The following is an 8,532-nucleotide window of genomic DNA, read 5'->3' on the forward strand; positions in this document are numbered from 1 at the left end:
GTTATGATTTTCATGTGAGGTTTTATGGAGTAGATCATACTTGATGTGGTTAGCATTTAGAGGTATGTGTAGGAGGACATACTACAGGATTTGATTTGCAATGTTTCTCTCTTTGTTTTGGTTACTTCCAAGATGTTCGTATTCACATTACATTGGCTTGAGGTTGTTTGGAGCTATGCATTGATTAGTTTGTATTTATGATATGTCATGTGGGAGATGACATGGAGGTTCCTTTATCTCTTTCTTTTGTTGGTGTGGAGAACATGGGAGAATGTTGGAGACATGGTGTGAGAATGGTACTTCTAGGTTATTGGTTTACATGATGTTCATATTGATGTGGATGTTCTTGATTATACATGGTTACACTTCTATGATATGTTGTTAGTGGATTCATTTTTGATATTGACATTACCTATGCAGTGGGAGTTCCTTGGTGTATATACATGGCATGTATTGCACTTGGGTCTTATGGTTGCATGTTACAGGTTGCATATGTTGATGAGATGTTATTCACTTGGTTTATATGCCTTGGAGGCATGTATAGTTCTTGTGTTAGCAATTTTTGTGGGTGCTATTTCAGCTATGTAAACAACTAGCTTTGCAGTGGACACCTTTGGATTAGTGTTTGTGTTTGGATATCATTCGGTGTGTGACTTATCATTTGTTGTGACACATTGTGTGTCTTTGTCTTTTGATGGCCTTTTCATGTCGAGTGGTAGTGGCATGATGGGGGGTGGGAGCATTCATGTATGAGATGGTGGTCACTTGTTTCTTTTTGCATGTATCTTGATGGATCACTTGCATTCCATGATGGTATATGTGTGTGGAGAGATCAGTCTCTAGTTCGTGTGACATATTACTTCTTGGCCCTTATGCAATGTATACAACAAGTGGGAGAATGTTGGGAAAATGGTGTTGTACACCTTGTATAATAATGTTTTATTGTATTATTTTATTATTATGTGAGGTGGACATGGAATTATATTGTAATATCATATTGTATTGTTGCACCTTGGAACGCCTAGATGGACATGCAACATGTAGAGATTCCCTTGGAATATTCGTGTAACCACTTGATGAGTTGTATTGACACATTGGTATTATTATATTGTATTTATTTAATATTGGGGAATGTAATTGTGATGTACCAAATATTAAATGTGGGTCAAGGGTAGGTAAGAAAAATATTGTATTTTATTGTCACATGGTTTTCATGTAATACAACTTGGTGGTTTTGTGGGAGATTGTGTTTATAAAAGCAACCACAAGGGAAGTTGTCTGGGTTGGTCAGTTAGTCAGGTTAGCATTTTTTAAGGAAGGAAGCATGGCATGGTATGTGTTGATTCATGCTTGGTCACATGGAGTGCTTGGTTATGGTTGGGTTTTTGAAGGCTTTCCATAGTTGTATTGTAACGGGCATGACCTATCAAGGATGGAACTTAGCCATCCACGGGGTGGAGAAAGGGAAGCTAACTAATGAAGATGGTCCACCCTATGATGTAAATATTTTTAGACAGTATTTTCAATACACATATATGGCTTGCGGACAGGTAGGAGGAATGGAAACTCCAGATGTAGCACGGATGGGGCCATTGGTTCTTGTAGTAGACATTCAAAGGCACAAAGCAAGATAGTTTGATTACGCTACCTATCTGGTCGACAAACTACATGAGGGTTCTCTAAATCTTCAAAATAACCCTAACAAGTCCTCCAAGCATTATTCACTATTGACACATATTGTGTTGTTCTATGGAAGATTGAAAGGACTATGGCCAAATGGCTTAAGGGTAAATCCTCAAGGAAAGGATGGACATGATCAACCTATACAGTTGTGGGTGTCTCTATGGGATTTGAGGTATGATAAATCTTACTATGTGAGATTTGAGGAATTTTTTGTTAAACCATTATTCAGGGTTTATAATGTGTCGTGTGAAGGGTCATTCTCGGAAGTGATTAAAATATTTCTTAGGCCACATGAATACAAGGATACCAAAGTCAACCATAATTAGGGAGATTGGTATACTTATAGAGATTTCACATTTGTTAGGTTTTTTGGATTCGAAGGTGCTCCCTATGTGCTACCAAAGCCCGTGTCAAACCAAATTTCTTACTTGGAGATTGTGAGACAATTGAGTGTCTCTCATGCACGACACTTTGGGGGTGCCCATAAGAAAGCCTTCTTACCTGGGACTCTTCATTTTGGAGATTTTAGAATAGTCTCTACCAGAGCTTATGAAGCCATAAATAAGAATCTAATGGATGAAATCAACCTATATATGCACACGCCAAAGAAGACCTATGACCCAGAAGGTTACATCCATATGAGCAGAAAAAGGACAAAACCTGGGAGATTATCTCCATGAGTATGATGACTATGATGACCTATGCAAGAACAAAGAGTTAGAAGAACTTGCAAATGTTGTTGTTCACTTGGAAAGAAGATTGGAAGAAAGGAAGCAAAGAATTGGGGATCTAAAAAGAGAAGAAGAACAAGATGTGGAAAGTGATTCTGGAGAGAATGAAATAGTTTCTAAGCTTCAAGTACCAAAAAAAGAAGATGAACCAAATGCTCAAGATAAAAATTGTAGCAGCATTGAATGTAGATTCAGAAGAAAGGCTAGAAGAGCATACATCTTTTGTATCAGATGACAAATTTGTTAAGTCAAAGGAGTTTAAGTCCTTTTTGTATCATTTTAAAGGAAAGAAATTGAGAGAGGCAATGCCAGATGTGACACTAGAGAATGAGGTAGAAATGCTCAAGAAGCTGAAGGTAGAGATTAATTTTGAGTTAGAGAACATGACCCCTCAAAGGGGAAGACAACTTCTCGTAGAGGCAGGAATCATTCTTTTTCCAGGATAGGACCTTAGTGCATCTTTTATTTTTGATAGCTTGTTGCATTGAGATAAGCAAGATTTTAAGTTAGACATTGAGGGTCTTAATGATATTTTTATTAGATCAAGATATGATCTAAATGTTGAGGTTATGCTTTTATGGGCTCTCTATCCCCTGAATAAGAGGCCAAAGATTATAGATGTTAACAAGGCCTTTGGCCATATCATAAAATTAAAAGTTGAAGAAATAGATCCCATAGTCACAGTAGAGATGGGGATAGATCTTTCAAAGTTGAACAAAGCTCGAATGAAGAAGGAAATAGAAGAAAAGGAAAAATACAAAGCTTTGTATGAAGAATTATTTAAGAGAGGTGGTCATCCAATGCCATAGATTATAGATGGTTCAAATATAAAAATGAGGTATGATAAATTGTTACAGGAGTACAATAAGTTAAAGAAACAGGTGTGGACTATCAGAGCGGATGCAGCATGTGTGTTGATCGCTAAAAGATATGAGAATTTGCAGAAAGTATTAGAGGAATTCTGGACTATGTTACCACTGTTTAAAATTGGATATTCTTGTTCCATAATTGGCTAGAAGTCTGCAAAAAATATGTCTAGTATGGCCGTGTTGCCTCTGATTTTCTTGGCTCAGAAGAGGGTTTAAGGTTTTTGAGTTTTAACCCTTATGTTGTTTGCAAAAAACCCTTATGTTCTATTTCTGAGTTACTTTTGCCACTTAAAGAAGGGTCGATCTATCATGAAAAGTGTCCCCCACTTTAGTTCTTTCCCTAGGCGGTCCCTTAATATTTTCAAAATTTATGCCTTTGCCTATGTCTTATTCTAATGTTTTGTCGGGCTCCTTAATTAGTATGCAACCCATTGTTCATCCTATAGTTGTCATTGTTTCAATAGGCAGAGATGTCAGTGAGTTAATGTTTGCAAAGTAGCAAAAAGGCTAAGCGGGCTTGACCAGAGGATCAACCGTCAGAGTAAAGAACTACATCTTGTTTTAAATCCAATGGCTCGTGTTGATTCACTAGCTCGAGATGCACGTGATATAAGTTGTATGAAACATCGAAAGACATGGCGGGTCCCAGAGGCAAGTGACTTCTTTGGTTAAAGGATGATCAGTTTAGAAAAGATCAACAGCTCGTGTTGATTTCAGGCCAAAAGATGCACGTGTTCTACCTTTTGCAAAGTAGCAAAAAGGTGGTGGGCTCGGGTGAGGTGGTCATAGCAAGGGTAACCAACGAGCAAGTTCCTGAGATCCAACGGCTACCGCTACTTCATGAAGATAAGTAACTTGAGTTTTAAGCTCTGCAAAATGGTGAAAGGGGTCGGTGGGCCCAAAGGATAGGCAGTTCATAAAGTTAAAGGCCGATTAAGTATGATTTGATCGAACGGTTGTCGTGGTTTCGCAACCACAAGTCAAACAAAGATTAGTGATCGCGAAATGGTGAAAGATAGGTGGCGGGTCTGATGGTGCTTAGGTGGTAGTCCATGGTGGGCTCGATGGTTTTGATGAAAGTGACTATTCAATGAGACCTATAGACCGCTTGCCAAAGAAGAAATTCCATCGAAAGACTGAGACCAAACTGCTAAGGTGGCGGATACAAAGGTATGACATGGCAGGATAGATGGTTTGTTTCGTGCAATGTAAGGGTGACCTATCAAGTGCGTGTGGCTCTGAAGGGTACAATGAGGGCCTGCCTTGTTTCAACTAGTAGTTATGTGGAGAATAGTGAAGTAAAACACATGGCGTTTCAGAATGGAACCCGATGGAACTTCCTGAGCAAATGGCCAACTGCCATGTGACGTTTGTTAACCGGTGATGAGATAAAGCAAGTGATCTCAAAGATAAAGGGCCCATTTGAAGGGTCTAATGCATGTTAAAATTTGTTCATCTCATGGTCGATCCAACAGTTGTCATTGTTTCATGGCCCAAAGATGCCTATAGCTTAGTCTCTATGAAATGGCGAAAACCATTAGTCGTCAAGGTGATGCGCGATTAGTTAATAAGATTGACGGTCGTTGTTGGAGATAAAGACTGGGTAGGTAGATCATGATCTAATGGCCGGCATTGCTTCGCGATGGAAAATTGCACAAGTTTTAAGGACCGTGAAATAGCGAAAAGAAGGTAGGGCCTGTCACTAACACAGAAACACCGAATAGAATAAAATTAGTGCAAGTTCTCGTGATCCAACAGTTGTCGTTGTTTCATGAAAGAAAGGTACAAAGGTTTTAAGCTTTGCCAAATAGCGAAACAACAAAACAGAGGAAATACTCAGAGAATTTATGATCCGTTGGAGCACGTTTTTGAAGTTGATTTGTGAATTCAATTCTAAGGTGATGGTCGAAGCATGCAGGATTAATTTCTAAAATTCAGTGCCAACTTGTCGTATTAGATTCCACATCAACTTGAATGTTGGCATCATTTCAACAAAGTCTGTTGCAGAGAAATTGGTGCGAAGTGGTTTTCTTCAGGCAAATAATAGGTTTTTGTGCCTTTTCTTGTTAATTCTAGTCTAAATTTGGTGATTGCTGTGTGAATTGTTTCATTAGAGGTCTGTGTGAGTCTCAATTGATATAGTTGCATTATCAAGATGGCACCAAGAAGGGAGTTGACAAGAAAAGTGAATTACCAGGATAGAAACATTTGTGATGATTTTTTGGAAATGTTAACTATGTCAACCAATGTCGGGGCTAAAGCTAAAGAATTAGTACCAAAGATCCCTTGTCTTAGAATTGGGGATGGCTTATTTGATAAAGGTAATTGGTTAAGGGATCCTCAAATAGGGTTGTCAAGTTTAAGATTGTTCAAAGTTGGTTTTGGTCAGAGACATTCCCTTGCCCCTTTAAATAGCATATGGGAATTGGATGTGGGGAAGCTCGTGGTCCCTAGTGTATTCATGGATGTAGATTTGTTGACTCTGATTGCACAAAATTATGACCCTATAGCTAGATGTATCAGGAATGTGAAGGGATCAGCCTTGATTGAAATAAATGATGATGAACTCATAAATCTATTTAAGCTCAGTGAAGCTTCAAATCTGTTAAAACCTATTGATTTTGAGTCATTAGCCCAGGTCTATAATGCTCAAAGGGATCATCTTAGGAGTGGCCCATTGAAAGAGTTCTTTGTTAAGATAGGAGGGTTAACAGTTGTAGGCCCCAATACAATGGAACCTTTCTCCCTGAATCTGTTTACTCTAAGAGCTAAGGGTATGTATTGGGCACTGTGCCAGATTTTTGGAGAAGATGTTAAGAAAAACATGCCAACCAATTACATGTTGATGATTGCACAAATTCTAAACCCCTCCCTGGCAATAACATTTGATTATGTACCATACCTTACTGATGCAAATCGTGTAGGGCTAGTCGGGATAAAAAATGGTAAGGTGGACAAACCGTTTGGATGATATTCCCTTCTGAGGCACATGTTTTTGTTCAAAGGTGCTAATTATTTTGCAAAGGAAATGGATTTCGTTAAGGTGAAAGATAAGGAAGAGATGCATGTTCAACTTTGGAGCACTGTTTTATCCTGGGATAGAGAGGATGCTATCTATTTAAAGTTTGATAGATGCTTTGCATCTAAGATTAGATTTATTTTGTGCATAGAAAACCCTAGGATTCCTAAGGCTCTCTTGGAATTCCTCAGGCCTAAAGAGTTTGTTGAGGGTATTAAGATTGTTCACAATTGGGGAGATATGTATTTGTACCCTATTTATACCATTTTCAGAGTGTATGGTTTTAGAGGTATTCCATATCTATTGCCCTATCAGGTCCCATTGAAGATAGGGATTGCAGAAGTCTTGAGGAAAATTGCGAGTGTACAAGAGGTGGAGCTGACCAGTAGGGGTAAAGGGACCATTTTCCCAACCATTACTATGGCCCATCATTTTGTGATCACTAAAGGTGGCTGGAAATATTTTGAAGAATTCCTTAAGTAATACAGGTTGTCAACTATAGATTCAAGATGTGCAGACCTTGAGAACTTTTTCAATGGCATGTTTAGAAAGAGGGCAATGTGTAAAGGTAGGCCTCACCAATTTCTGTTCCCTGAAGATTTAATTAGAAATGAATTCAGTTTGGATGAGCAAGAACTGAGGAAAGAGAAGTGGGTTGCATATAAGAGGGCTCTTGATTTCATTCATCAATTTGATAGCAGTTATGACCCTCTCTCTAGTTTCAATCCCTTTGAGGAGAAAATCAAATTCTTGGTTGTTTATTTTGAAGACCTCATGCAAACCTTGAAAGAAAAAAGGGAGGCTATAATGCAAAATGATCCTGACAAGGTTAAATAAGTCTTAGCTAATCCTACCTTTGCTAAGGCTATCCCACCTAGTGATTATGTGATGCATACGAAATCAAAGTACAGTGTGATGATGCCAGTGACAAATGAGCCTTCCACTTCAAGAGGGAAAAGAGAAATTGAGGATGTCATTGACATCCAAGACTCCCCTAAAAGGCAAAGGGTAGGAAAGGAAGAGCAAACCAATGAGCCTTTGTATTCTCCATCTTAGTCCCCTATCCATATAGGAGATGAGAAGGTGGTGGCCGAGTAGTTGTTACAATTAGGGAGTCTTGGGGAGATTGCCTATACATATGAGGATACCCAAGAGGGGATGCTAGAAGAGCCACCTAGTGCTGAAATGAACTTGACTCATGGTGAGCTAAAGGGCCAAGAGTTAGACCTTACTATTAAGAAAGCCAGTGAGGAATTCATGGCTAATAGTAATTTTGTTACAACAGGGGCTTTCATTCAATTTGTGTCGAAGCAAAATATGGAATAATTCAAAGCCAGATGTGAGCAAAGGAAGAGTGAATAGCCTCACAGGGATGTAACTCAAGTGGAAGAAGAGGTAAAGCAAGAAATGATTGAAGAATTTAAAACTATTGCTCCTGAGAAGGGAAGAGAGATGGTATCTAAGGCTGGTGTTTTAATCCTCCCTGAATGGGATATAGTTGATTCTTTGGTCCTTGAAGCAGCAAGGAAGGAAACAAAACCCATGGAAGGAGTGACCTTCAACAAGGATAATGTTGCTCTAGTCATGTGGTCATTGAAGAGAGATGAGGATAAAAGGAGTAAAGGTGTATTAGATTCTAGCCTCCTAGGAGTCATGATTGTAAAAAGAGTCCAAGATATAGGGGTGGTGGAAGTTGCAAGCATAGTCTTGGAAACTACAAAGTTTTGTGTGGCAGTAGTAGAAAAGGAGGCAAAAGAAAAGGCTAATCTCCAATTAAAATTGGAAACCATCTTAAAGGCTAACAATGAGGGCAAACAAGGAGTAGCAAATAGAGACAGTATTATTTCTAGACTTCAGAGTCAGTTGGCAGGTCAGCACCATCCAGACGAATCCTATACTCTCATGATAGCCTCCTCTCCAGCAAGACCTCCACCTACCAGTCCCATTATAGAATATCCCCCTTCTCCTATGCCTTTTGGTTTCTAGTTGGCTGAAACTATCCAACAGGAGTTGGAAAAGTTGAAACAAGCTCAAGTCTTGTTTGCAAGCAAGTATGAAGAAAAGGTAAAAACCACAATTTTGAAGTTTGTTGATTCTATCAAGGCCTCTATTGTACACATTTCTATGAAAAGGATACTGAATATCCTAATTAAATTAAGAGAGGATGAAACCACCTTGGAACCAATCCTTAATAAGTGGATGCCTAGAGGTAAGGAGTTAGAGCTCATGT

This window comes from Cryptomeria japonica, chromosome 6, assembly GCF_030272615.1.
Source record: "Cryptomeria japonica chromosome 6, Sugi_1.0, whole genome shotgun sequence".
Lineage (NCBI taxonomy): Eukaryota > Viridiplantae > Streptophyta > Pinopsida > Cupressales > Cupressaceae > Cryptomeria > Cryptomeria japonica.